This window comes from Schistocerca gregaria, chromosome 2, assembly GCF_023897955.1.
Source record: "Schistocerca gregaria isolate iqSchGreg1 chromosome 2, iqSchGreg1.2, whole genome shotgun sequence".
NCBI classification, from domain to species: Eukaryota; Metazoa; Arthropoda; class Insecta; order Orthoptera; family Acrididae; genus Schistocerca; species Schistocerca gregaria.
This window is the reverse complement of record NC_064921.1, coordinates 74,612,066-74,639,855: the sequence shown is the minus strand read 5'-3', so window position 1 is coordinate 74,639,855 and position 27,790 is coordinate 74,612,066.

Below are 27,790 nucleotides of genomic sequence, written 5' to 3'. Positions count from 1 at the left end.
ATTTAATATGCATCTTTGTAATTATTTTTAATTATCATTGTCTGCTTCGATACATACATTCGCCGACCACAGACATTATTGGTGAAATATAGATACATAAATACTGCACAAACACAAAAATGAAAAATTGTTATTTACTTTTATACATAATCTACAACCACTCATACAGTAATGAAATAATAATAATAATAATAATAATAATAATAATAATAATAATACAGATAAATGTTTATTTTGATTATTTTTTGTATATTATAACGATTTTGTAAATGTCTTGCCAGGAGAAGTCACAGTTCCTTTGGATGATTTACAAGGAACACTGCCTCGTGACGCTTCACACATTTCGCACTCATTTCAAACTGCAACCTACAAAATAAAACATTCAAATCTCACACACTGTGCAAAAGCGCATTGAGTACAGATTCGAGACCACTACCAGAGATGTCGCTGCGGACGTTATATTTAAAATTACGCCATCTTGTGGAACTGACCGTACCTCGGAAGTTATTCGTTAATGTATTAACACAGGTCCTATCATCCTGTATCTTCTTCTTGTCAATGATTCTACATGTTCCTCGCCTCGCCGATTCTTATGTTATCCAACCACCTCATTTTTAACACCCTGATATAGCAACACATCTCAAATACATAGATTCTCTTCTTTCCGACTACCTCACCGTCCATGATTCAATGTTGTGCTCCAAAAGCACAACTTCAAAAACGTCTTCCACAAATTAAGGCCTGTATCCGATACCAGCAGTTTTATTTATGCATGAAATATCCTATTTTCCTGTGTTAGTCTTTTTCTTCTGACCATCTTGCTTCTTCCTTCAGGCGTTATTTTGCTTCCAACAGTGAATTCCTACACTCATCTATTTCGTGGTCCCCCATTTTGATGTTAAATTTGCCACTAATCTCATTCGTACAACACCTCATTATATTCGTCTTTATATATCCACATCTACATACATTCTCCGCAAGCCACGGTACGGTACGTGGCGGACATTACCCTCTTCCACTACCAGTCATATCCCCTCCTGTCCACTCTCAAATGGAGCGAGGGAGAAACGACTGTCTGTATGCCTTCGTAGGAGCCGTAATCTCTCTAATTTTATATTCGCGATCCTTGCACTAAATGTATGTTGACTGCAGTAGTATCTGCAGTCAGCCTCAAATGCCTGTTCTCTAAATTTTCTCAGTAGTGCTCCTCGAAAGGAACCTTCCAATGATTCCCGTTTGAGCTACGATGTATCTCCATAATACAGGGTGTACATAAAGTCCGGGAACATTTTCAATTATTTATTGCCTGAGAACTAAACATTGTAGAGATGTCATACATACTGCATTTTGAAGAGAAACTCTAAAAGGTTTTTCTTTTTCTTTTTTCTTTTTTTTCTTTTTTTTTTTTTTACGAACACTCGATATACGAACCGTGAGTGACCCGCAGATGTCAATACGGTAATCGAATTCTTGCCATACCTGTCCCTGCATGGCATCGTCGACTATGGCAGTCGCTTCCCGTAATTTCTTCCGGAGGTCTGCTACATCACGTGGTAGAGGCGGTACATACCCCAGATCTTTGATGTGTCCCCACAGAAAAAGTCACACGGATTGAGATCTGGTGATTGGGGAGCCCGTTTCATAAAACAGCTGTCCCCTTCTGTAGCATGGCCGATTCATCAATGTATCAGCTCCGCGTTCAGGTACCTATGAAATTCGCTATGAAAATGGGGTGGAGCCCCATCCTGCTGAAAGATGAACGGAGAGTCCAACTGCATTTAAGGCAGCTGCCATTGCTGCAACATGTCCAAGTAGGAATATCCAGTGACAGTGCTCTCGTCGAAGAAGAATGGCCCGCACAGTTTTCGACGTGACAAGCCACAAAAAACATTTAACTTTCGGGAATCACACTCAAATTCAGTGCATTCGCGTGGATTCATTGTAACCCAGATTCGACAATTATGCTTGTCCACTTTCCCATTAGCGTGAAAAGTGGCTTCGTCGCTACAAATTAAGCGATCAACAATGCTATCCCCAGCCTCATTCAATTGTTTCACCTGCGAACAAAACTCAAAACGCTTGTCTTTTTCGTCGTCATTGAGCGTCTGCACTAGCTCCAATTTGTATGGTTTCATAGACAGCTTCTGTCATTGGAGCCATTTCGAGTTCACAGGATACACGACGCACTGATTTCTTTAGACTCCTTATGAATGTCTCTCGTACGCTCTCCACTCACACTGGGACGTCCGCTTCTCTTTGCCGGGCACCAGCAACCCGTCATAACGAATTTGTTTTGCCAGTGGTAAATGTCCTTCCTTGTTGGCGACTTCTTACCATACTTGGTTCTAAACAACCGCTGAACAGCTGTGGCACACTTGTTTTTGTCGAACTCCAAAACACATAAAGCTCGCTCCACAGCTAAACTCGCCATGTTTGCAACTAGCACTGGCTATCGGCAAATTACCAAACTATGCTGTGGCAGTATACATGAAAAAAACTTACAAGGTTTCTCTTCAAAATGACATATGTGTGATAAATGTTCAATGTTTGGTTCTTGTGCAATAAATAATTGAAAGTGTTCTCAGACTTTATGTACACCCTGTACTTGGGTACTGTTCACACCTACCGGTAACCCGACCTAGTGGGAATCCCAAACACTCGAACAATACTAGTGTCCCATATACAGTCTCCTTTGCAGATGAACCAGACTTTCCTAAAATTCTCCCAATAATGCAAAGTCGCCTTCCCTAGTACAACCTTTACATTCTCATTTCACTTCATACTACATTCCAATTTTGGACTTACATATTTCATCGACGTGGCTGTATCAAGCAGCACACGGCTAATACTGCATTCGAAGATTATGGATTTGTTTTTCCAGCTCATCTGCATTAACTTACATTTTTCTACATTTAGAGCTATCTGCCATTCATCAGACCAACTAGAAATTTCGTCTTAAGTCATCGGTTGTACCGTCCTACAGTCCCTCAACGTTGACACCTTCCCGTACACCACAGCATCACCAGCACTCACTCGCAGACTGCTGCTTGCGCTGTCCTCCATGTCATTTGTGTATACAGAGAATAACAGCGGTCCTATCACACTTCCCTGCGGCACGACGGTACCCTTGTCACTGATGAACTCTCGCCATCGGAGATAACTTACTGGGTTTGTTACTTAAGATCGAGCCACTCACATTTATGAGGAAGTATGCAGCATGTCTGTACCTTCGTTAAGAGTCCGCAATGTGGCACTGCGTCAAATGCTTTGCAGAAATCTGAGAATATGGATTCCTTCTGTTGCCTTCATCCGTAGTTCGCAGGATACCATATGAGAAAAGGGTAAGCTGAGTTTCGCACGAGTGACGCTGATTTATGGACAGAGCCTTTCCCCTCTCAAGGAAATTTATTATATTAGAAATGCGAATATGCTGAAGGATTCAGCGGCAAACCGAAGCTAGGAACATTGGTCTGTAATTTTGTGGGTCCGTTTTTTTATCCTTGTTGAATACAGGAGTTACCTGCTCTTTTTTCCAGTCGCTTGGGACTCTGAGCTGGGCGACAGGAGTCTTTCTTCAGTTTACTCCCAATCCATTTTCTGCATCCAGCAGAACACTGGATTCAATAGGCCCTGTAATTCTTCATCTGAGAATAGCAGTGTCATCAACAAATCTTTTCACTTTCTTCACTCCTAATTTTGAACAATTCCTTTGCTTTTGTCATTGCTGCATTGACCTATAGATTGAACGACAGGGGTGAAAGGTGGCGTCTTAGACCCTCTTCAATCCTCGTACATCATTCTTTCATTCTTATGTTTTCTCTAGTTTCATGCACATGTTGTTTATTATCCGTTATTCTCAATAGCTTAGATCTATTTCCCTGATAATTACGAACATTTTGCACCATTTTACTTTGCTGTTGTCTCCGTATTGTCCAAAGACTGGTTTGATGCATCTGTCCATGCTACTTTATCCTTTGGTAGCCTCTTCGGCTCCGAGTAACTACTGCAACCTACATTCCTTCTCAATCTGCTTAGTGTATTCATCTCTTGCTCTCCCTCTACGATTTTTACCCTCCACGCTTCGCTGCAGAACTAAACTGGTGATCCCTTGATGCCTCAGAACGTGTCCTACCAATCATTCCTCCTCCTAGTCAAGTTGTGCCACAAACTCCTCTTCTCCCCAATTCTGTTCAGTACCTCCTCAATAGTTATGTGATCTACCCATCTAATCCTGAGCATTCTTCGGTAGTGTGGCCGAGCGGTTCTAGGCGCTCCAGTCTGGAACCGCGGGACCGCTACAGTCGCAGGTTCGAATCCTGCCTCGGGCATGGATGCGTGTGATGTCCTTAGGTTGGTTAGGTTTAAGTAGTTCGAAGTTCTAGGGGAATGATGACCTCAGATGTTAAGTCCCATAGTGGTCAGAGTCATCTGAACCATTTTATTCTGTAGCACCACATTTCAAAAGCTTCTATTCTTTTCCTTTCCAAACTATTTATCGTCCACGTTTCACTTCGATACATGGCTACGCTCCATACAAATACTTTCAGAAATGAATTCCTGGCATTTAAATCTATACTCGGTGTTAACAACTTTCTCTTCTTCAGGAACGCTTTTCTTGCCGTAGCCAGTCTACATTATATATCATCTCTACTTCGACCATCATCAGTTATTTTGCTGCCCAAATAGCAAAACTCATCCACTACGTTAAGTATTTCATTTCCTAATCTGATTCCCTCAGTACCATCTGATTTAATTCGACTTCATTGCACTATCCTCGTTCTGCTTTTGTTAATGTTCATCTCATATCCTCCTTTCAAGACACTGTCCATCCCGTTCAACTGTTCTTCCAAGTCCATTGCTGTCTGACAGAGTTACAATGCCATGGGTTCAAAAATGATTCAAATGGCTCTGAGCACTATGGGACTTAACTGCTGAGGTCATCAGTCCCCTAGAATTTAGAACTACTTAAACCTAACTAAGCTAAGGACATCACACACATCCATGCCCGAGGCAGGATTCGAACCTGCGACCGTAGCGGTCGCACGGTTGCGTGAGTATGTTTGTGTGTGTCTGCCATCTATTTTTGACAAATGCCTTATTACCTAAAAGCTTATTTTGTGACAGTCATTGCCGCGCGGGATTAGCCGAGCGGTCTTAGGCGCTGCAGTCATGGACTGTGCGGTTGGTCCCGTCGGAGGTTCGAGTCCTCCCTCGGGCATGGGTGCGTGTGTTTGTCCTTATGATAATTTAGGTTAAGTAGTGTGTAAGCTTAGGGACTGATGACCTTAGCAGTTAAGTGCCGTAAGATTTCAGACATATTTTTTTTTGTGACAGTCATTTAGTTGTGCCTACCTGCCACTCAGCATCTCCGCTATATGGTGACTAGCAACTATCCCATTCATAATATTGTTGCATCCTGAATTTTCTTTTTTACGTCTCGTGAATAGGATTGGTGAGAAGAGAAGTTTGTGGCACAACTTGACTAGAAGAAGGGAACGGTTGGTAGGACATGTTTTGAGGCATCAAGGGATCACAAATTTAGCATTGGAGGGCAGCGTGGAGGGTAAAAATCGTAGAGGGAGACCAAGAGATGAATACACTAAGCAGATTCAGAAGGATGTAGGTTACAGTAGGTACGGGAGTTGAAGAAGTTTGCACAGGATAGAGTAGCATGGAGAGCTGCATGAAACCAGTCTCAGGACTGAAGACAACAACAACAACATCTCTTACAGCGCTCCGAAGTGACTAGTGTGTTGTTTGAAGAGTGTCACTATAATTTCGTCCGTGAGGTTACGTGGTCCACGATGTAGACATGTTGGATAGCCACTGAGTTCATCTCACTGTGCCGGTATGGAACAAGCCATGTAATCTAATCTTAGGACCGACTACGTGCGGCTTGTTCGACCTGAAATAATGGGATGCTGTGCCAGACATCGACCTTGGCAGCAGTGGACTATAAAGCCCGTGACAAACAGCACCTATGGGCGATGTTTCGCGGTCATTGGACCCGAGGAGTGTAGCGCCGCGCGGTAACTCTTCCACCGGCGTTCCCGGAGACGGCGCCGACCGCGCACCGCCCACGAGCGCGCCGGGCCTCTGCCCCTGCTGCAGGCTCAGCCGCGAGCCGCAGAGCTGCTGGGCGGCGCCGTAAAAACAGCGGGCGATCGCCGCCGTGGGCGGACGAGCTGAGATCGGCGGCGGCGGCCAGCGCGGGCGACGCGCCGGCAGCTGTTGGGACAGGACGGCGCGCGACGCGGCCTTGGCAGCTGCCACCGACCCCTTTGACCCGCGGGCGCTCCTCCTCAAACTCGCACGCCGAGCGCATGTCGCCTGGCACGTTCTGAATCTACGAGGCGGCTTCGGGAAGCAACTGACACCTGCCGTGCCGGCCAGGGTGGCCGAGCGGTTCTAGGCGCTACAGTCTGGAACCGCACTACCGCTCCGGTCACAGGTCCTAATCCAGCGTCGGGCATGGGTTTGTGTGCTCTCCTTATGTTAGTTAGGTTCAAGTAGTTCGAAGTCTAGGGGACTGATGACCTTAGAAGTCAACTCGGTGCTCAGAGTCACTTCAACAACTGGCGTACCGCGCTAACAAGAGAACCGCGCCTTCTCGCTATTAGCCCCTTCGTGCAAATTTACGGCATAGTAGCTGAGAGCATGGCGCTGCCCGGGTATATATTTATTCCAGTCTTCTTCTGGTACATCTCTTCCATCCCCCTCTCACTGTCCATCTGCTTCTGTTCTTTATTGTGTCCATATCCTCCTCCCCTCTCGCTGTCTGTCCGTCTTCTCCTCTCCACTCCTCTCTCCACTTCATCACGTTAAATCGAATACGGGGCTCATAGTTCTTACCCCCACAATATTTCTTTCCAGATTGTAACTACACTGAACCAGCACAAAAACTGGTATGGCCATGCGTATTCAAGTACAGAGATATGTACACTACTGGCCGTTAAAACTGCTACGCCACAGAGATGGCGTGCTACACATGCGAAATTTAACCGACGGGAAGAAGATGCTGTGATATGCAAGCGATTAGCTTTTAAGAGCATTCACACAAGGTTGGTGCACGTGGCGACACCTATAATGTGCTGTCATGAGCAACGTTTCCAACCGATTTCTCAAAAAATGGTTCAAATGGCTCTGAGCACTATCCGACTTTACTTCTGACGGCATCGCTCGTCTAGAACATAGACCTAATTAAAAATAACTGACCTAAGGACATCACACACATCCATGTGTGAACCTCCGACCGTAGCGGTCGCTCGGTTCCGGACTGTAGCGCCTAGAACCGCTCGGACACTCCGACCGGACCGATTTCTCATACACAAACAGCAGTTGACCGGCGTTGCCTGGTGAAACGTTGTTGTGATGCCTCGTGTAAGGAGGAGAAATGCGTACCATCACGTTTCCGACTATGATAAAGGTCGCATTGTAGCCTATCGCGATTTTGGTTTATGGTATCGCGACATTGCTGCTCGCGTTGGTCGAGATCCAATGACTGTTAGCAGAATATGGAATCGGTGCGTTCAGGATGGTAATAAGGAACGCCGTGCTGGATCCCAGCGGCCTCGTATCACTAGCAGTCGAGATGACAGGCATCTTATCCGCATGGCTGCAACGGATCGTGCAGCCACGCCTTGATCCCTGAGTGAACAGATGCGGACGTTTGCCAGACAACAACCATCTGCATGAACAGTTCGACGACGTTTGCAGCAGCATGGACTATCAGCTTGGAGATCATGGCTGCGGTTAGCATTGCATCAGAGACAGGACCGCCTGCGATGGTGTACTCGACGACGAATCTGGGTGCACGAATGGCAAAACGTCATTTTTTCGGATGAATCCAGGTTCTGTTTACAGCATCATGATGGTCGCATCCGTGTTTGGCGACATCGCGGTGAACGCACATTGGAAGCGTGTATTCCTCATCGCCATACTGGCGTATCACCCGGCGGGATGGTATGGGGTGTCATTGGTCACATGTCTCAGTCACCTCTTGTTCGCCTTGACGGCACTTTGAACAGTGGACGTTACATTTCAGATGTGTTACGACCCGTGGCTCTACCCTTCATTCGATCCCTGCGAAACCCTACATTTCAGCAGGATAATGCACGACCGCATGTTGCAGGTCCTGTACGGCCAGCACATTCTCCAGATCTCTCACCAATTGAAAACGTCTGTCAATGGCGGCCGAGCAACTGGCTTTTTCACAATACGCCAGTCACTACTGTTGATGAACTGTGGTATCGTGTTGAAGCTGCATGGGCAGCTGTACTTGTACACGCCATCCAAGCTCTGTTTGACTCAATTCCCATGCGTATCAAGTGTGTTACTACGGCCAGAGGTACTGATTTCTCAGGAACTATGCACCCAAATTGCGTGAAAATGTAATCACATGTCACTTCTAGTATAATATATTTGTCCAATGAATACCCGTTTATCATCTGCATTTCTTCTTGGTGTAGCAATTTTAATGACCAGTAGTGTAAATAGGCAAAATATGGCGCTGCGGCCGGCAACGCTTATATAAGGCAAGTGTCTGGAGCAGTTGTTGGAACGGTTACTGTTGCTATAATGGCAGATATCAAGATTTCAGTGAATTTGAATGTGGAGTTATAGTCGGCGCACGAGCAATGGGACACAGCATGTTCGAGGTAGTGATGAAGTGGGGATTTTCTCGTACGACCATTTCGCTAGTGCACCGTGAATATCAGGAATCCGGTAAAACATTAAATCTCCGACATCGCTTTGGGTGGAAAAAGATCCTGGAAGAACGGGTCCAACTATGACTGAAGAGAGTCGTTCAACGTTACAGAAACGCAACCCTTCCTCAAGTCGCTGTAGATTTCAATGTTGGGCCATCAACAAGTGTCAGCTTGCGAACCATTCAAGAAAACATCATCGATATGCGTTTTCGGAGCCGAAAGCTCACTCGGTACCATTGATGGCTGCACACTGGCCGGTGCGGCCGAGCGGTTCTAGGCGCTTCAGTCCGGAACCGCGCTGCTGCGACGATCGAAGGTTCCAGTCCTGCCTCGGGCATGGTTGTGTGTGATGTCCTTAGGTTAGTTAGGTTTAAGTAGTTCTGAGTCTAGGGGGCTGATAGCGTCATAGTGCTTAGAGCCATTTGAACCATTTTTTACGGATGTACGACACAAAGCCTAAGGTCTCGCCTGGGCCCGTCAATAGCATTGGACTATTGATGACCGGAAACATGTAGTCTGGTCGGACGAGTCTCGTTTCAAGTTGTATCGAGCGGATGGACGTGTTACGGATATGGAGACAACCTCATGACTCCATGGACCCTGCATGTCAACAGGGGACTGTTCAAGCTGGTGGAGGCTCTGTAATGGTGTGCAGTTGGAATGAATGGGACCTCTGACGCGTCTAGATAAGACTCTGACAGGTGACCCGTACGTACAGATCACCTACATCCATTCATGTCAATTGTGCATTCCGACTGACTTGGGCCACCAGACTCCCCAGACACATGCGGGATTCATGGAGTCAATTCCATCCAGGATTACTTCAGACATTACTCGAGTCCATGCTACGTCATGTTGCGGCACTTCTGCGTGCTCGTGGGGGACCTACATGATATTAGGCAGGTATATCAATTCGTTTGGCTTTTCAATGTAATACCAATACGAAATCTGGATGAAATTCTTCCAGGGGTTTTGGATGAGCTTTCTATCCATCGCTTTGTCGACACACACACACGTCAAATATACACTGAGCTAAAAAAAGTCACGGGACACCTCCTAATATCGTGTGAGGATCTCCTTTTGCACGGCGCAGTGCAGGAATTCGACGTGGTATGGAGTCAACAAACCGTTGGGAGTCCTCTGAAGAAACATGCGCCTATAGCACTGCATAGTTGCGAAAGTGTGCACTAACGGACCTCGTGATTATGTCCCATAACTGCTCCCTGGGATGCGTTTAAGGCGATCTGGGTGACCAATTCATTAATTCGAATTTTCCACAATGTTCTTCAAACCAATCTCGAAATGCCTGCTGGGGTGAGGCAGCGTCATTCACAAAAATTTCAGCGTTGTTTGGTAACGTGAAGTCCATAAATGGCTGCAGATGGTCACCAAGCAGCCAAACGTACCGGTTTCTGGTCAATGGTCGGTTCAGTTGGACCAGTCCATTCAAGCTAAACACGGTACGTACCATTCTGGAGACATGAGGTCTGCGTCATACTCTAGCCCTATCATCAGCCTGACCTACTGAAATCGGGACTCATCTGACAAAGCCACGGTTTTCCGGGCATTTTGGTCCAACCGATTTGGTGATGAGCCCACGAGAAGGGCTGCAGCGATGCCGTGCTGTTAGCAAAGAAACTCGCGTCGGTCGCCTGCTGCCATAGCCCATTAACGCCAAATTTCGCTGCACTCTCCTAAGGGATACATTCGTCATACGTCCCACATTCATTTCAGCGGTTATTCCACGCAGTGTTGCTTGTCTGTTCACTGGCAACTCTACGCAAACACCACTGCTATCAGTCGTTAAGTAAAGGCCGTCGGCCACTACATTGTCCGTGCTGAGAGGTAATGCCTGACATCTGGTGTTCTAGGTACACTCTTAGCTTTGTGGATCTCGGAATATTGAATTCTTTAACGATTTCCGGAATGGAATGTCCCAAGTACTATTCCGCGTCCAGAATCTGATAATTCCCGTGGGGCAGCCATAATCGCGCCGGAAACCTTTTCACATGAATAACCTGAGTACAGATGACAGCTCCGGCAATGTACTCCCTTTTATACCTCGCGTACGCAATACTAGCGCCATCTGTACGTAGATTTCACCAGTGTCTCTAGCGAGTTTCGCCCTCCAGTTTCATTTTCCGGCAGCTCAATATTTACGACGTCATATCCCTGCACTATGTGCTGTGCAGCGAAATAATTTTGTAGGTATGTCCAATGGTATATGTGCTACTGTCTGCGAGTTGTGTCCTGAATAGAGTTAATAACAAAGTAACAAATTAAAAATTCATGCGTCATTCAGTAGTTTTTATGGTGTCTTATCTCCTGAACTACTTGTGCAACGATATAATTTTTCTGTTACGTTCAATGGTGTGTACGAACGCTGCCTGAAAAATGTGTCGCAGTAAGAAGTAACAAATAAAAACGTCATGTTTCACGCGGCAGTTTTACTGCATGAACAGCGAAAATGTACGAGGGTTGAATGAAAAGTTATGCTTCCACCTTCCTTAACTGGGTTTGGATGGGAATATTTTAATACATTAAACACTGAAATAAACCCTAGAATGTGATCTTTAATTACCAATATTCACTTTTTCACATAATCACCAGCCAATTAGATACATTTCTGCGAACGACGAACGAGTTTTCTGAAGTCATCATGGAAGAAGTCGACACTCTGTTTCCACAACCACAGTCTCACAGTTCTCTCAAAATTTCGTCTCATGTCGCAATTGAATAGAGAAAGGCGTCACCTTCATTCTCGTAATGCAAGAGGAGTTCCTGGAAAATTTCAGGTCTGTGCGCTTTCATTTCAGGAATCATACCAACCGAAATGTCCATTCCCATCGCGAACTATTAAGGAGATGAAGATAGGACGTCACCATCCAAGGCTTATCGTTCGTCGTACTCTTACAACGAATCTTGGATCACTAGAGTTGTTCCTGCTCCTGCTGGACGAATGGAAGAGGAACCAGAACTTGCAGAATGAGAGTTTTTGTTCCCTTTACACTGTTACGAAGGTAGGCAGGTGAAGACTTTAGTCACAGTAAGTAAATGAAACTAGATCACATCAGTGTGTGGAATAGAGGGTCCTGCTTTATTATAACAAACCTATTGAGATATCATACTAAAAAGAGGTCGCATGTCCAATGTTTCAGGACTGCTACCTATCACCAAGGGAAATTATCGTGATCTACAAGAACTGAAGGTTTCTGTGACGCAGGAGCCCAAGAGTACTATACAAATATTCCTTCCTAGCAGTGAATTTACAATCACGTTTTGTGTTATTTGTTTGTATTAAGTAAAAAGTGATAAATGAAGTCTGTGGGTTATAAAAACTGTGAATATATGCTGATAAATGAAATTACGTCCTGTTAACTATATTTTAATGTATGTGTTATAACCATTTATTGAATAATTGTTGGTAGTTGTACACCAGGTGATTTAAAGATACAAAACTTGACACATGGGCTTATTAATCATTATAATTTTCATGAGTTCAACGAAATTAAAAATAGAATATTAATAACAGTATTGTTCCTAAAACCTGATTAGTCATGAACATCCTGTACAATAACGACTAGACTCAAAGATGAATAGATCTTTGTCATGGGAGTAGCAGGGAAGTTTTATAGTGAAGTATCATCCCAATATCACATTACATTCTGACTTTTACCATCTATTTAGTGCATTAGTGCATTATTATTATGGTTCAGATAAAAAGACGTACAGGGTTCAATTTTTAACAATATAATTTCGCACTTTTAAGGAATACTGCAGAAAAGGTCGTTGAATGTACTGCATAAATTACAAAAGCATACTTCAATAACCAATGTAACAGTGACGTTTTTAACTTTGAATCTGCTCTCCTGAAAAGTCTATAAAATGGACTTAACCCCTTCTTTCCGTATGGTCTTCATTTGTATATTTATTTCAAATTTTACGAATTGGATTGTTTTGGTTGCGCCTAATATTAGGCAATTCTATGTGAAAGTTGGTGTGTGTGTGTGTGTGTGTGTGTGTGTGTGTGTGTGTGTGTGAGCGCGTGCATTTGCAATGTGTTACACTTACCTTATCTGGTTTTTCCATTATCTTCACTATGAAGACCTGCGCCGCTCTGCACATCACTGTCACTGTTTACGAACTATGGAAACAAGATAGCGGACAGCTGAACAGTTGAATGTTTTCTGAACGGTAGTTTGGAATCTTTACGAGATGTAGCTCCCATTGTTGTGTGTGTGTGTGGAGAGAGAGAACGGGTTGGAGATGTTTATGGGTATTAAAAATTTATAGCCCTCATTCAACTTGTCCTCAACATCTTATGCACATGAAACACAGCCCAATAAACGTCAACACTGACTTGAAAATTCTCAAATTTAGTAACCCCCCCCCCCCCCGCAAAAACCAATAATAGAAGAAAACTATTAAATATAAAAATCCATACTTGAAGGAAAACAAATAACAAATAAATATACAGCTCTCTGGAACAGAACACTGTTCTCTGCCCTCAAATAACTATCAGACAACACTAGTTCATAAACCCCAACGCCCCCTCTTCACACAGACACACACACAATCCTTCACACAGAATTAGTTAATGTTAGGCATAACCATATCTACCTTTACATTTAGTTCTATATGGTTGAAGATGACAACTTGTGAAAGCAAACAACTGCAACAGAAAACATAAAAATCCGGGAAAACCACAACACGTGTTTTTTATATTTGTAAGTACCATCTTAAAAACGCAAATTTATATGTATGCAAATAATAAATAAGATTTTTCCTGCTTACTAAAAAGATAATAAAAGCCCACTGATGATGCTGAAATTCCAGCAAAACAGAAAAGAAAAGATAATACTATGTTTTTTCTGAAGGCGGACCCCGTCGAAAAACAAATTGTTTGCAAGCTTCAGCCGCAAGATGATTATCTGAATGCCCTGCCAGGCATTTCGAAGCAAGCTCTACAACAAATTTCGGAACACGAAAACGAAATTGCATCAAACTATTTTAAACGTTACATTCAACAGAATCTATCCTTCACATAATGCAATACCTAACTACACGTATGTCGATGCAAAAGGTATGTCACCTGCAGCCCAACATGCCAAGCACAAAGCCGAAATTAGCCAGCTGAAACAAGAAATTAGATGTGCACACACAAAAAAGCAGGAACTCCATAGAACTAAGACATCACATCAAAATCTCTCAAATAGTTAATGACATCATGCAAACAGTCCGACAAAACACAGATACATTAATAAAAATAAAATGGGAACACAACAACAGAAACTAAACTTACTTTTGAAGCAAAATAAGCTCATTATACATAAAACAGAAGGCAAACAAACCACACATCGTACAAATGCCTGGACATCCTTACTAATGTACAACTAACTAACCAAGAAATAAATTTGATAGAAAAAGACACAAATGGAATGTCAACACACACATTACACGCAAGATAGTAGAGAATGTTATTACAGAAAATGAATACACAAGAAAAAAAGAAGTAATAACTCAAACTACAAAACAAGTCTTACAAAAGAATTAGTTGCAGAAGAAATAATTTGCGCAAAAAAAGAAAACAAAAACTGGAAAAGAAAAAACTTCCAGGAAAAGTATTAACAAAGTTAACAACAACAGGGCTCTCGTCGCGAGATCAGACAAGTGCAACACCATGTTACTAGTAAAACAAGAGAAATACAAAGACAAAACCTTAAAATGTCTAGAAGAAAACAAAATAACAAAAGGTAACCAGTGACCCAACACAAAGGTACTAAAAATACAAAGACACTTCTGTGTCTCACACATATTCACAAAACAGAAAGTGAAATGTCTAAAACAAAAGAACAGCAACGCTACTACTATAAACAGCCTACTAAAGCTCCACAAGAAGGATACTGCGATGCACGCAGTAGTAAATTTCAGATGCGCACCCACATATAACCTACCAAAACAAGACATACATACTTACAGAAACATTGTGTGTACACAAATAACAGAAGCATTCACAACACTGAAGAGCTGATACAAAAAGTCTCACATCATTCGACATTACATCCATGTACAAAAATATCCCCACTACTGAAATCACTAACATTATCAAACGACAACTGAAAGTCATTCCCATACCCCACATAAAAGAAACAACTAGCATTCTAAAACTAATCTCATTTGATAACCAGTTCTACTTACAACAGGATGAATTTCGCAAGGGGGTCATCAGTCAGTGGACTCCTAGCCAACATCTTCCTAAATCACACTGGGAAAAATATTTGAAACAATAGTAAGACCCAAACAATACAGGGTATTGTATTGTTATCACTATGTATGTGACATCATATGCCATCTAGATGAAACATCTAGTCACATCGAACAACTCCACAATGACATAAACATAGTTCACCCTAAAACAAAATTCACCACAGAAACATAAAATGACAAAATGTTAAATTTCCTTCACCTCAAAAAACACAGACACAAGAACCAACACCAGTTCTCCACATTCAGAAAGTCAAAACCACCAGCACAGCCCTATTCATATACTCTAATCATACAACTGCACACAAACTAGCCAGTTTCCAATATATGCTGCACAGACTGAACAAATCTCCATTCACTGTAGCCAACTACAAAATTGAACTACAGACAATAAAAGAAGTAGCTATAGAAAATGGATATGATATAAATGTTTTTGAGAAACTGAGTCACAAATTTAAAATAAAAAAGGGGACACCTAGCACACAAAAACCAACAGCCTGTCACCAGCTTCACACAAGTATACTCGGACATGAAACGCCCATATAACGAGCACAGACACTCAGAACGTGAACAAACCAAACACAAACACACGGAACACAAATATACAGAACAGACAAATGGTCACACAGGAACAAGAAACACTCATAATGACAAGCAGGTGTTCACAGTGAAAATAATGGGGAAGATAGAAAAAGTAAGTGAAACATATTGCAAACACACATACAATCTTTCGAATTAAATAACTGTTCTGCACCAAGTTCTAAATGGTTGCATATGAGAAATTGTGAAGAAAAACAACTGCAATAAAAAACAAAAATCCAGGTAAACCTCAGTATGTGGGAACAAGGTATAGGTGACAAATATTGAGCTATATGAAATAAAATCATCATAACTTGTGAATGGTTTGCGTTAGGGCGTTCAAACTGCACGATTGGCAGCGGAGCATGGTGGGAATTAGTATGTGTATGCACGTTGTTGTTGTCGGCCATTTGCACGTGGAAATGTCACCTGAGCGTATAGCGCCTGTGAAGGCCTACTTTGCTAGGAATAACAGCCCAATTGCGGCTCAAAGGAAGTTTGCAACTGAGATCAAACTGAAGACAACCGGTTCAAGTGTGCTAACAATCAAGAACTTGAATCGCAAGTTTGAGAAAACGGGCAGTGTTCGTGATGACAGTGTTGGCATGTCACTCGTCCAAAAAGGGTGAAAACGCCTGAAAAGTCGACAAAACAAGCGATGTGTTTCAAACCAGCCCCAGGAAATCGATCAGACGAACTGCACAACAGGTGGAAATCAATCGGGAGGCACTGCGACAAGTTGTTCTTGCAGACCTGCATCTCTTCCTATACAAAATTCAAATCCATCAGCCATTAAACCCCAGGGCCATGGATCAGCGGTTGTGTTTCGCCAACATTGTTGTCCGCAGAATTGATGACCAAGACTTTGATGTCAATATGGTTTGGTTTAGCGACGAAGCCCACTTTCGTTTGGATCTGTTCGTCAATAAGCAAAACTGGCGCATTTGTCAGACTGAGAATCGGCATTTCGCGATCGATAAGTCTCTTCAGCCTCAACAGGTGCTGAGTAGTTTGCAATGTCCAGTCACGGAACAATCGGTGCGATATTTCTTGATTGCATGGTGGCTACCTAACGGTACATGAAGGTTTTGGAAGATGATTTCATCCCCATTTCCAAGGTGACCCAGATTTTTACAAGGTGTGGTTCATCAAGAAGGTGCTCGACGCCGTCAAAGCAAGTGAGTGTTTGATGTCCTGGAGGAGCACTTTGGGGACCGTATTGTTGCTCGGGGGTACCCGGAGACCACTGGCATGGACCTCGATTGGCTGCTGTATTCTCCGGATACAAACACGTGCTATATTAAATACAAGGTGTACAACAAAAAGCCCGAAACCAATGCTGAGGTGAAAACAGCCATTCAGGAGGACATCGAAGCATCAATGTTCCTACACTTCAGCGGGTCATGTAGAATTTCGCTATTCGTCTGCGCTACATCATGGCCAATGATGCCAGGCATATCAAAAATGTTACATCCTAAATCCGAATATCTGTAATGATGCTTATACACTCCTGGAAATGGAAAAAAGAACACATTGACACCGGTGTGTCAGACCCACAATACTTGCTCCGGACACTGCGAGAGGGCCGTACAAGCAATGATCACACGCACGGCAGAGCGGACACACCAGGAACCGCGGTGTTGGCCGTCGAATAGCGCTAGCTGCGCAGCATTTGTGCACCGCCGCCGTCACTGTCAGCCAGTTTGCCGTGGAATATGGAGCTCCATCGCAGTCTTTAACACTGGTAGCATGCCGCGACAGCGTGGACGTGAACCGTATGTGCAGTTGACGGACATTGAGCGAGGGTGTATAGTGGGCATACGGGAGGCCGGGTGGAAGTACCGCCGAATTGCTCAACACGTGGGGCGTGAGGTCTCCACAGTACATCGATGTTGTCGCCAGTGGTCGGCGGAAAGTGCACGTGCCCTTCGAACTGGGACCGGACCGCAGCGACGCACGGATGCACGCCAAGACCGTAGGATCCTACGCAGTGCCGTAGGGGACCGCACCGCCACTTCCCAGCAAATTAGGGACACTGTTGCTCCTGGGGTATCGGCGAGGACCATTCGCAACCGTCTCCATGAAGCTGGGCTACGGTCCCGCACACCGTTAGGCCGTCTTCCGCTCACGCCCCAACATCGTGCAGCCCGCCTCCAGTGGTGTCGCGACAGGCGTGAATGGAAGGACGAATGGAGACGTGTCGTCTTCAGCGATGAGAGTCGCTTCTGCCTTGGTGCCAATGATAGTCGTATGCGTGTTTGGCGCCGTGCAGGTGAGCGCCACAATCAGGACTGCATACGACCGAGGCACACAGGGCCAACACCCGGCATCATGGTGTGGGGAGCGATCTCCTACACTGGCCGTACACCTCTGGTGATCGTCGAGGGGACACTGAATAGTGCACGGTACATCCAAACCGTCATCGAACCCATCGTTCTACCATTCCTAGACCAGCAAGGGAAAATGCTGTTCCAACAGGACAATGCACGTCCGCATGTATCCCGTGCCACCCAATGTGCTCTAGAAGGGGTAAGTCAACTACCCTGGCCAGCAAGATCTCCGGATCTGTCCCCCATTGAGCATGTTTGGGACTGGATGAACCGTCGTCTCACGCGGTCTGCACGTCCAGCAAGAACGCTGGTCCAACTGAGGCGCCAGGTGGAAATGGCATGGCAAGCCGTTCCACAGGACTACATCCAGCATCTCTACGATCGTCTCCATGGGAGAATAGCAGCCTGCATTGCTGCGAAAGGTGGATATACACTGTACTAGTGCCGACATTGTGCATGCTCTGCTGCCTGTGTCTATGTGCCTGTGGTTCTGTCAGTGTGATCATGTGATGTATCTGACCCCAGGAATGTGTCAATAAAGTTTCCCCTACCTGGGACAATTAATTCACGGTGTTATTATTTCAATTTCCAGGAGTGTATATTGAATAAAGTATGTGCACGTCGTAGTTTGTAACTGATTTAGGTTTTTTTTCATATAGTTGAATGTTTGTCATCCTGTATGTATACTGAATCGTTGCGCTATCGATAACTCGCACCACGTATCGTGGAACAGAATCTTTGGCGTGATGGGGGCTGGGCACGTTTGCCACAAGTGCCTTTGAGGCCGTGATTCCGGAAGAGGCAGTATGTGAAGCAACACAGACAGCGGAGGTCTGAGGGGTAACGGGACCGGCTGTTTGTTCTACCGCCCATGTGACTCGCAAGTTGTTCTGGCTGAGCATCTTCAGGACACAAGGGACCTGCACCGCGAAAGGGAGTGGACACATTATTGCTTTGGTCTGGAGGCGAGCGGTGGAACGTAGTCACCACACATCTTCTGGCAGCTCCAAGTTTTTCCACTGTTGGTCATCGTACACCTGCTTTGTATGCTCGATGAGCTACTTTTAGTTCGTTGCTTCGGTGCCGAGACCACGTGGCATTCGGAAGGACTGATCTTTCTTCCGCTTTGAGAGCGGTAATTGTGTCTGGTTCTGTTCCCCTGTGTGTTTGTGCCGTGCTGCTTCTACATCGGATTCGGTTTAACCTTCGGTTGTTGTTGCTCTCTGTTCCTGCGTCTGGCCAGACGTTTTGAGAAGTGTGTCGCTCGTATCAAAACATAATGGCTTCCACTTGATAACTGTTATAGAGCTGTGATATTTGGTATGTTTTAAATTATTGGGGTTTTGTAATCTGATTTAATGGTTAATGCGTCATTATTTAGGGCGTCCAAAGTGTTTTTTTGTCCTGTACATTGTACTCTAAATCACCAAGTCGCTGTTTTTAGTTGTTTGGAGCTCACAATCTTATGCGTCTTTCCGGGGCAAATCTTGTCGCATGTATTTTGGAGGGTTATACTTCCAAACGAAGGTTGTGTTTGTAGAAGTCGGGTTCATCACCCAACCCGTTCATGCCTTCTTTCCACCTATGTTTTCTGTCCCTCGTAACGGTTAAATATTTGTCATTTACGCCACGTGGCGTGATTTGAAGCTGGATGTCAACTGGCCGCTCAACTTCACTATCAGGTGTGAGTGGGCCTGCACTAAGTACGAGGGTAAGTCAAATTAAAACCTTAAATCTGTAATAACAAATCGAAATTTCGCGCCGTTATCCTATAAGTTGGCAAGCATTCTACAAACAGCGTGGAGATTGGTTTGTAGGTGGCAGCATAGTGTAGATGCTCACATACCGTCGTAGTATCAGTATAAAGATGGCGTCTCACTTGCAGCTTGCACCAGGGAAGAACAGCAGTCTGTTATTCGGTTTTTGGGTAGTGAAGGTGTGAAACCTATTGAAATTCATCGACGATTGAAGGTTCAGTACGGTGATGCATGTTTGTCACAGCAGCAAGTCTACGAATGGAGTACGAAATTCGCAAATGGTGTGACTTCAGTGGAAGATGCTCTTCGTCCAGGTCAGGCACAACGAGTTGTGAGTCCACAGAACATTGTAGCAATTGAAGCCATAATGAAGGAAAAGAGCCGAGCGACGCTGAATGACATTGCAGCAAGTTTACAGATTAGTCATGGGTCAGCACACCACATTGGGCATAATGTGCTCCAATTTCACAAAGCGTCTGCAAGATGGGTGTCACGGCAGCTGACTCCTGAAACGAGAGAACGACGTGTTGGTGCTTGTGAAGAACTTCTTCGGCGCTTTGAACGAGAAGGTGATGGCTTCCTTGCAAGAATCGTTACTGGGGACGGAACTGAGTTCACTTCCACCAACCGGAAACGAAGAGAGCGAGTAAGAAATGTCACCATTCCTCATCTCCAAAGTGATTTCCATATGTCTGGACCACTCAAAGACGCAATGGGAGGAAACAAGTTCCGTTCTGATGAAGAGGTACGCCACGCGCTGTATGAGTGGTTGCGCAGACTACCAAAAGAATTTTTTCTCAAGGAATTTATGCACTTTGTAAGCGCTGGAGGATTTCCATTGAGCGTGGGGCAGATTATGTTGAAAACTGATACAGCTCTGTGCCACTTCTGCACAATAAATAATATTTTAAAAAATATTTCAGGTTTTCATTTGACTCACCCTCGTAATTTCGGGTCCATTCGTTCGGATCACATTACCCAACGTGCGGTGGTTTCATATCAAGGAGCTTTAATTGTTTTTTGTTCCCATTTTTAAGAAATCCTTTTTCGGTATACCTGAATCATTTGTTATATTTTATCAAACAAATTCCAGAGATATTTAAGGCCTGCTTGTTTTTAAGACTGTTTTCTTATAACCTTTGAAGAGATTGTTATGCAACTTCAATTGACGAAATATTACCTTTGTCCTCTTATTGAAACTGGCTCTAAATATTTCGAAAATTGTAACCAGTGGAACATAAAAATTGTATATTTTGAAAAGAGAATTAACATTTGTTGTAAATTTAAATTTTCATACTTCATGTTTCCATGAATGATATTTTGCAGAGTTGAGAGCAAGTATTTGAATTAACACTGTAACCCTTTGTCATTAATCTTACTGAAATATTCTACATTGTTGATAGATTATCAGTAACTGTTCTTAAATGGCTTTTTCCAATTACATAATTTTGTCTAAATAAGTCACGGTTCTGTTGATCTAATCTGTAGAATTATATTAGCTGTGGAGTGTTAATTAAAGTCTTGATAAGAACGACGTTCATTCATTACTTTGCTCACTCCTTTCACTCCTAGGCAATCTTATGTCACTAATGCGTACCATATACAAAATCTTGTCTGGTTTCCACGTTTGTAAATAGTATCTTGAAAACTCAAATTTATGTGTGTACAAATAGTAACGAGCATTTTTCCTGTTTGATAGATAATAAAATCCCAGTGATGATGATGAAACTTGAGTAAAGCATGTCTGGGAAAAGATAAAATTGTGCTTTGTTCAAGACGGGCCATTTTCAAAAGCTAAGCTATTTGCAAGCAAACACTGACAAAAGAGCTTCAACATCAACATGATTACTTCTTACCTTATTTCAAGCTCTTTACTTACATTAAATTTTTGTTTTTTTTTCTAAAAATATGATTCACTGTCCACACAACATTGCAAGGTGTGGCAGTGTAGGTTTTACCAAATCTGTTTTTCACCTAACAGTGGACATAAGCTTTATGAAATATTTACAAATGAATAGGAATGTTTTATGAAACCCACCAGGTTAGCCGAGAGCACTGCTTCCTGGACTCTGGTAGTCTCGCCGTCATCGCATCGAATCCTCCCGGCAGATAAACTACGTCGACCGGTGTGGTTTTTAGGCGGATTTACACATCCAGCTGGTCCCCACGTTCCACCTCGGTTACCCGACTCGCAGGCATCTGAACACGTTCACACCATTCCATGGCTTACACTAGACGCAGACAGCTGGGGTGCACTAATTCCATGCCGGGAGTACGGGGTGGCGGCAGTAAGGACATCCGGCTGCCCCTTAACGTTAACTTTGCCAAATCCGGTCCTACCCATGCCGAGCCTGCGAAACCGCGGGAGGGACAATGTACCTTCCAAAGAAAGGATGAAGGAAAGTATTACGAAATTGAATTGAATCCTTTTAATGATATAGAAGTAACTGGTACTTACATGAACTATTTCTCTTTCTCAACATTATCTATCTCTGGCATGGTTATACACCATACTGAAAACTTTTAATAGACACCTTTTTTAATCACTTATAACGTACTCTTTTCCTAATCAAATATACTTATGTCAGTCTTGGTGGGGGAAATTAAGTCGAATGCCGAACACATGACTGGTAATTCTCCCTGGCTACCAATACACAGAAATTGTTAAACACAATCAAATCTTTACACTACGATAATTACTAAACTAGCTCTTGCAGCAAATTAAACTCAAAGCAAGATAGCTTTTTTCAAATGAGCCGTCTCTCTATAAAATGATAGCAAATCATCCTCCAGCCTCAATTACACTTCATGAAACATCTCAAATAAAGATAGTCTGTGCACCACACCCGCCTTCCAAACTCCTCTCTCTGTCGTTATGCAACACTGCCTCACCTCTCTGGTCGACAGTTGCTTCCGGCTCCTTCGCTCGCCCGGGCTCTAGTCAATAATACAACCTCTGGTGGCCAAAGAATGTCACTCACGTATTCAGGGACGCAAAGATGCTGGTAGTGGCAAACAATTCAAATAAACTGACATTTCTCATGATACACTATGTGATCAAAAGTATCCAGACACCCCCAAAAACATACGCTTTCGTACTAGGTGTATTGCGCTGCCACCTACTGCCAGGTGCTCCATATCAGCGATCTTAGTAGCCATTAGACATCCTGAGAGAGCAGAATGGGGCGCTCCGCTGAAATCACGGACTTCGAACGTGGTCATGTGATTGGGTGACACTTATGTCATACGTCTGTACGCGAGATTTCTACACTGCTAAACATCTCTAGATCCACTGTTTCCGATGTGATAGTGAAGTGGAAACGTGAAGGGACACGTACAGCATAAAAGCATACAGGCCGACCTCGTCTGTTGACTGACAGAGACCGCCTACTGTTGAAGAGGATCGTAATGCGTAAATAGGTAGACATCTATCCAGACCATCACACAGAAATTCCAAACTGCATCAGGATCCACCGCAAGTACGACAGATCGGCGGGAGGTGAGAAAAACTTGGATTTCATGGTCGAGCGGCTGCTCATAATCCACACATCACGCCGCTAAACGCCAAACGACGCCTCGCTTGGTGTAAGGAGTGTAAACATTGGAGGATTGAACAGTGGAAAAACGTGACAAATCACGCTACACAATGTGGCCATCCGATGACAGGGTGTGGGTATGGTGAACGCCAGGTGAACGTCATCTGCCAGCATGTTTAGTCCCTACAGTAAAATTCGGTGTTTGTGGTGTTATGGTGTGGTCGTGTTTTTGATGGAGTTGGCTTGCACCCCTTGCTGTTTTGCGTGGCACTATCAAAGCAAAGGCCTACATTGATGTTTTAAGCACCTTCTTGCTTCCCAGTGTTGAAGAGCAATTCGGAGATGGCGATTCCCATCTTTCAACACGATCGAGTACCTGTTCATAATGCACGAACTGTGGCGGAGTGGTTACACAACAATAACATCTCTGTTATGGACTGGCCTGCACAGAGTCCTGATCTAAATCGTACAGAACACCTTTGGGACAATTTGGAACGCCGACTTCGTACCCGGCCTCACCGACAGACATCAGTACCTCTCCTCAGTCTGGCATTCTGTGAATAATTGGCTGCAATTCTCCAAGAAACCTTCCAGCACCTGACTGAACGTGTGCCTGCGAGAGTGGAAGCTGTCATCAAGGGTAAGGGTGGGCGAACACCATATTGAACTGCAGCATTACCGATGGAGGGCGCGACGAACTTGCAAGTCACTTACAGCCAGTTGTCCGGATACTTTTGACGTGACGTGTTTTACAGTTATTTCTCCTGATACAGATACCTTTCGTCAGTCATCACAGTTTTACTTCTGCTAGCCTGTTGCTCTTACTTTTCGAAAGTAATAACGTGTTTGTACTAAAATCAGCGATCACTTTCAAACTGGTTTGCTAATCTATCACATTTCAAGACTAAAGAGCCTGCAGTAATTCCGCCGACTGAAGGGTGATTTGTAACGTGACGTGTAAATTGTCTCCTGTCGCGCCCAACATTATTTAAGGTTGGAAAGTAATTGAGAAACGTGTATAATTATCAAGTGTTTCTCAGTCCATTTTCACGCGATACTGACGTTCGACGGTTAGATTCAAGTTGCGAACAGGAGCAAGTTATTATCTCTAACTTCGTGCATAAACGAGCAAGGAAGCTGATCTTACAATAAGACTACGAGGAGAGTTTCAGTAGACTCCACGGGGATGTATGTGCGACACTTGTAGTCTTTGCTAAATGAATTGCCATCCGGAAACATTACGAATTTTATTACTTCGTTGGAAAAAATTACATTCTCATCCCTGTTGATCACTTATATATCCAGGATACGAGCGTTTTTGGATGTGCGATGACGGAAAAAGGACAGGGGAATTTTACAGTCAACATACTCGCGAATCTCTCCATGACATATCTCGCGCATCATAAAGCAGTCCCTCTTCTATCCTTTGCAGCCAGAGGTCTCGCCGCAGTGGTAACTCCGATTCCCGTCAGATCACTGAAGTTAAGCGCTGTCGGGCTTGGGTAACACTTGGATGGGTGACCGTCCGCGTCTACTGAGTGGAGTTGGCAGATGGAGTTGCACTCAGCCCCTCTGAGACTAACTGAGGAGGCTACATGACTGAGAAATAGAGACACGGTTCACGAAAACTGACAACGGCCGGGAGAGTGGCATGCTGACCATGTGCCCCTCTGTATCCGAATCTGGTGATGCCTCAGGGACTGAGGGTGACACGGCGACCGGTCGGTACCATCCGGCCTTCGCTGCCTGTTCGGAGAGTGTTCGTTTTTTCTGTCCTCTGCGACTAATTCGGAAACTTCACACTTCAAAATTACTTTTATCTATGGAAACCAGATTGAAAAAAGTACTTCACAGGAACTGCTCAAGCAGAAAATGAAAAAGTAAAAGAGCACCTCTAAGGAAATACCATATTTGCTTCGAGCACTTAGAGAAGGCAGTAAAGGGAGTGACGGCTCTTGCCGCCTAATCACAAACGATTTTCTTTCTGAGCGCCCAATCTCCCCCTTTCCTCCCGGTGTAAGAGAGTTCTCTTAAGTCTATTGACTATACGCGGATGTAATAATTGTGTGCATGGTGTGATGTCATTTTCGTGTTGCACGAATAGAAGGGAGAAGGTGTAGCGCAGTGCTGGCACAAAGTCTGTTCATCACGCATAGCACTGGTGAGCGTGAAATTCCCATACGATCGACGGATTGCCACCGACAGTGTCACATCCTTTCAGTGGGGAAGACACTGAGGAGATATTGGAAATTTAATCCAGGCTAGTGGCTCAAGGTCTGGTGATTGGGAGCTCTAAATATCATCTTGAGGGAATAGTAGAAACCAAGTGCAGTACATGGAAACGCAGACCCCAGCAAGAAGACTGGTGTACCGTTCTGAGCATCGAACAAAGTTGACAGGCGTCGCTCAGTACTGGAAAGACGAGCCTCTGAGATTCTGCAGAGGTTACACAAAAGAACTTGCTCTCCTTCTAATAGTTCGACGTAGGTTGCTGGAAAAACAAAGGGTAATAAGTGAGTGAAAAAAAACACTGATCATTCCCGTTTTCAGGAAGGGTTGTCGAGCTTATAGGCCTTCGTAGATGACGTCAAATGTTGTAATATTATGGAACATGTTGAATGTTCACACCATATAATGTTTTTGGGGAACGGTAATCTCCTCTGTAATAGCCAACATGGCTTCTGTAAACAGAGTTTCCTGCCTTCCCAAATGAATTTGACATAGGACTGTTGATATGTTTAATAATATCGTGAATACGATATATCGACACTTAAAAGAGTACCACTTCCCTCTCGTGGCAGTGTCGATACACCGACTGAAAAAATATCGTCGTATGTTCCAATGATAGTATTGTCTGCACATTGTAAATATACTGCCGGTTTTAATGCTGCATATTTAAGTATTGGTTTATTATTAGACATTCTGTATACCAACAAGCTAGCAGCCTGCACATCCCCCTCAGAGCAGGGATTGAAAGGAAATCGATGCACGTTCACGCTTGGCGACAACTACTTTGCTAGCAATGGTAACTGCAGATGAGTGTCACAATAAAAGGTGCCGATAGGTCCGTCGTTCGGTTTCGTCACATATCGGATTTGTCTGGAACACTTCATGACGACGTCTCCTTTTTTCATTTCTGCCAGCGACTTGGCTTTTGTAGTGTCAAAACTGCGTGGAAAAGCAAATATTGCATTTTATGTTGGCAGGGCCGAACACCGATTACGTCAACATTTCTCCTTACACGTCTCCGCCCACTGCAAAGACCAACCTTGTCATTTAGATTTTTGTTTGTTATTTTCACCAGTTGTTTTTGAAGAATGCCGACGTGAAGAACTAGCATACTAGTTGCGTTAAAAATTGTTTTTTGATACACTGTTATGTTATTGCTTCAAATTGGAAACCTTGTTATTACGTTCACACAGCCATACTCCAGTCAATGTAATCGGACTTCTTCAGTTGTGTTACATATTCTTGCTTCACACAGTCGAAGAGAAAGTTTGGAGGTGATGAAGGCTCAAAAAGTAGTAAGACTCTTCCACATAGTGAAAGTAAAATTATATTCTAATACAATTTCAAAAGAATCAAATTCTTAAGGAAAACTGTCAAAAAAAGGGTAATATAAAAAAAATATCGGCACTCGCTTTTGCCATTTTGATTACGATATATCAATACATCGCGTAAACAATGTCACCCCACATGTTGATGTCTTTTTGGAAAAATATCGATGCATCAATAAAACGATATTTTATCTAGAGCTCTAATAAGACACAATCATGCACTGTCGCTTAGTGAATAAAATACCGAGCATTGGACCATATTTTACAATCGTTTCTGGAGTTCTTAAGTGTTACAACGGAATACATAATTTCTAAGGCAACGCAATAGATCTAAAGATAATATGTGGAGTACCCGAAGGGAGTGTCATAGGGCCATGATTAAATTAGCGTAATACTCAGATTTTAATGGATATGTGTTTAGCACCTTCGAAGAAAGCTGGTTCCTAATACTCAGATGGCTGTTGTAATTTCCTATGGGTGTATGCGTGTGGTTAGTGGTGTCCCTCTAGCAACTAAAATGATCACAGTACATTCTGCAGCTATTGTAAGAATGACGAACTCTCATATAAACCCTACTGCTCACTGATTATTTAAGTTGAAACAGCGATCCAACACGAAAAGTTAATTTTAATTATATAGTGTGTTAACTACGTAGAGATTAATGGAATGGAATATAACATTCATGCAGATGACCAGCCTACTTGGATGTTGTGTGCACCTCTTCGAGGTCCTGAAATTTCTTAGGTGGAACTATAATCATGATTTTTAGTCGTGAATCGAACTAGTAACTTTCAGTATGCAGGAAGATGGCAAGAAAGTGGAAGGTGCTTTTACACAGTCCATTGAGTAGCAGATAACAATCAGAGCTGTCTATCACTGTGTAGTAAGGAAATTAAATTCGTGTAAAATGCTTCATATGGTTAAAATTTGGTTACAGGTTCTGACTAGCATCCAGATGCTTCTGAGAAGCCGATAAACGTTACACAGATTCGGGTTGCATAATGAAAACAGCGAGACATGCCTTTCATAAATAAAGTATATTATCAAAGAATATATCTT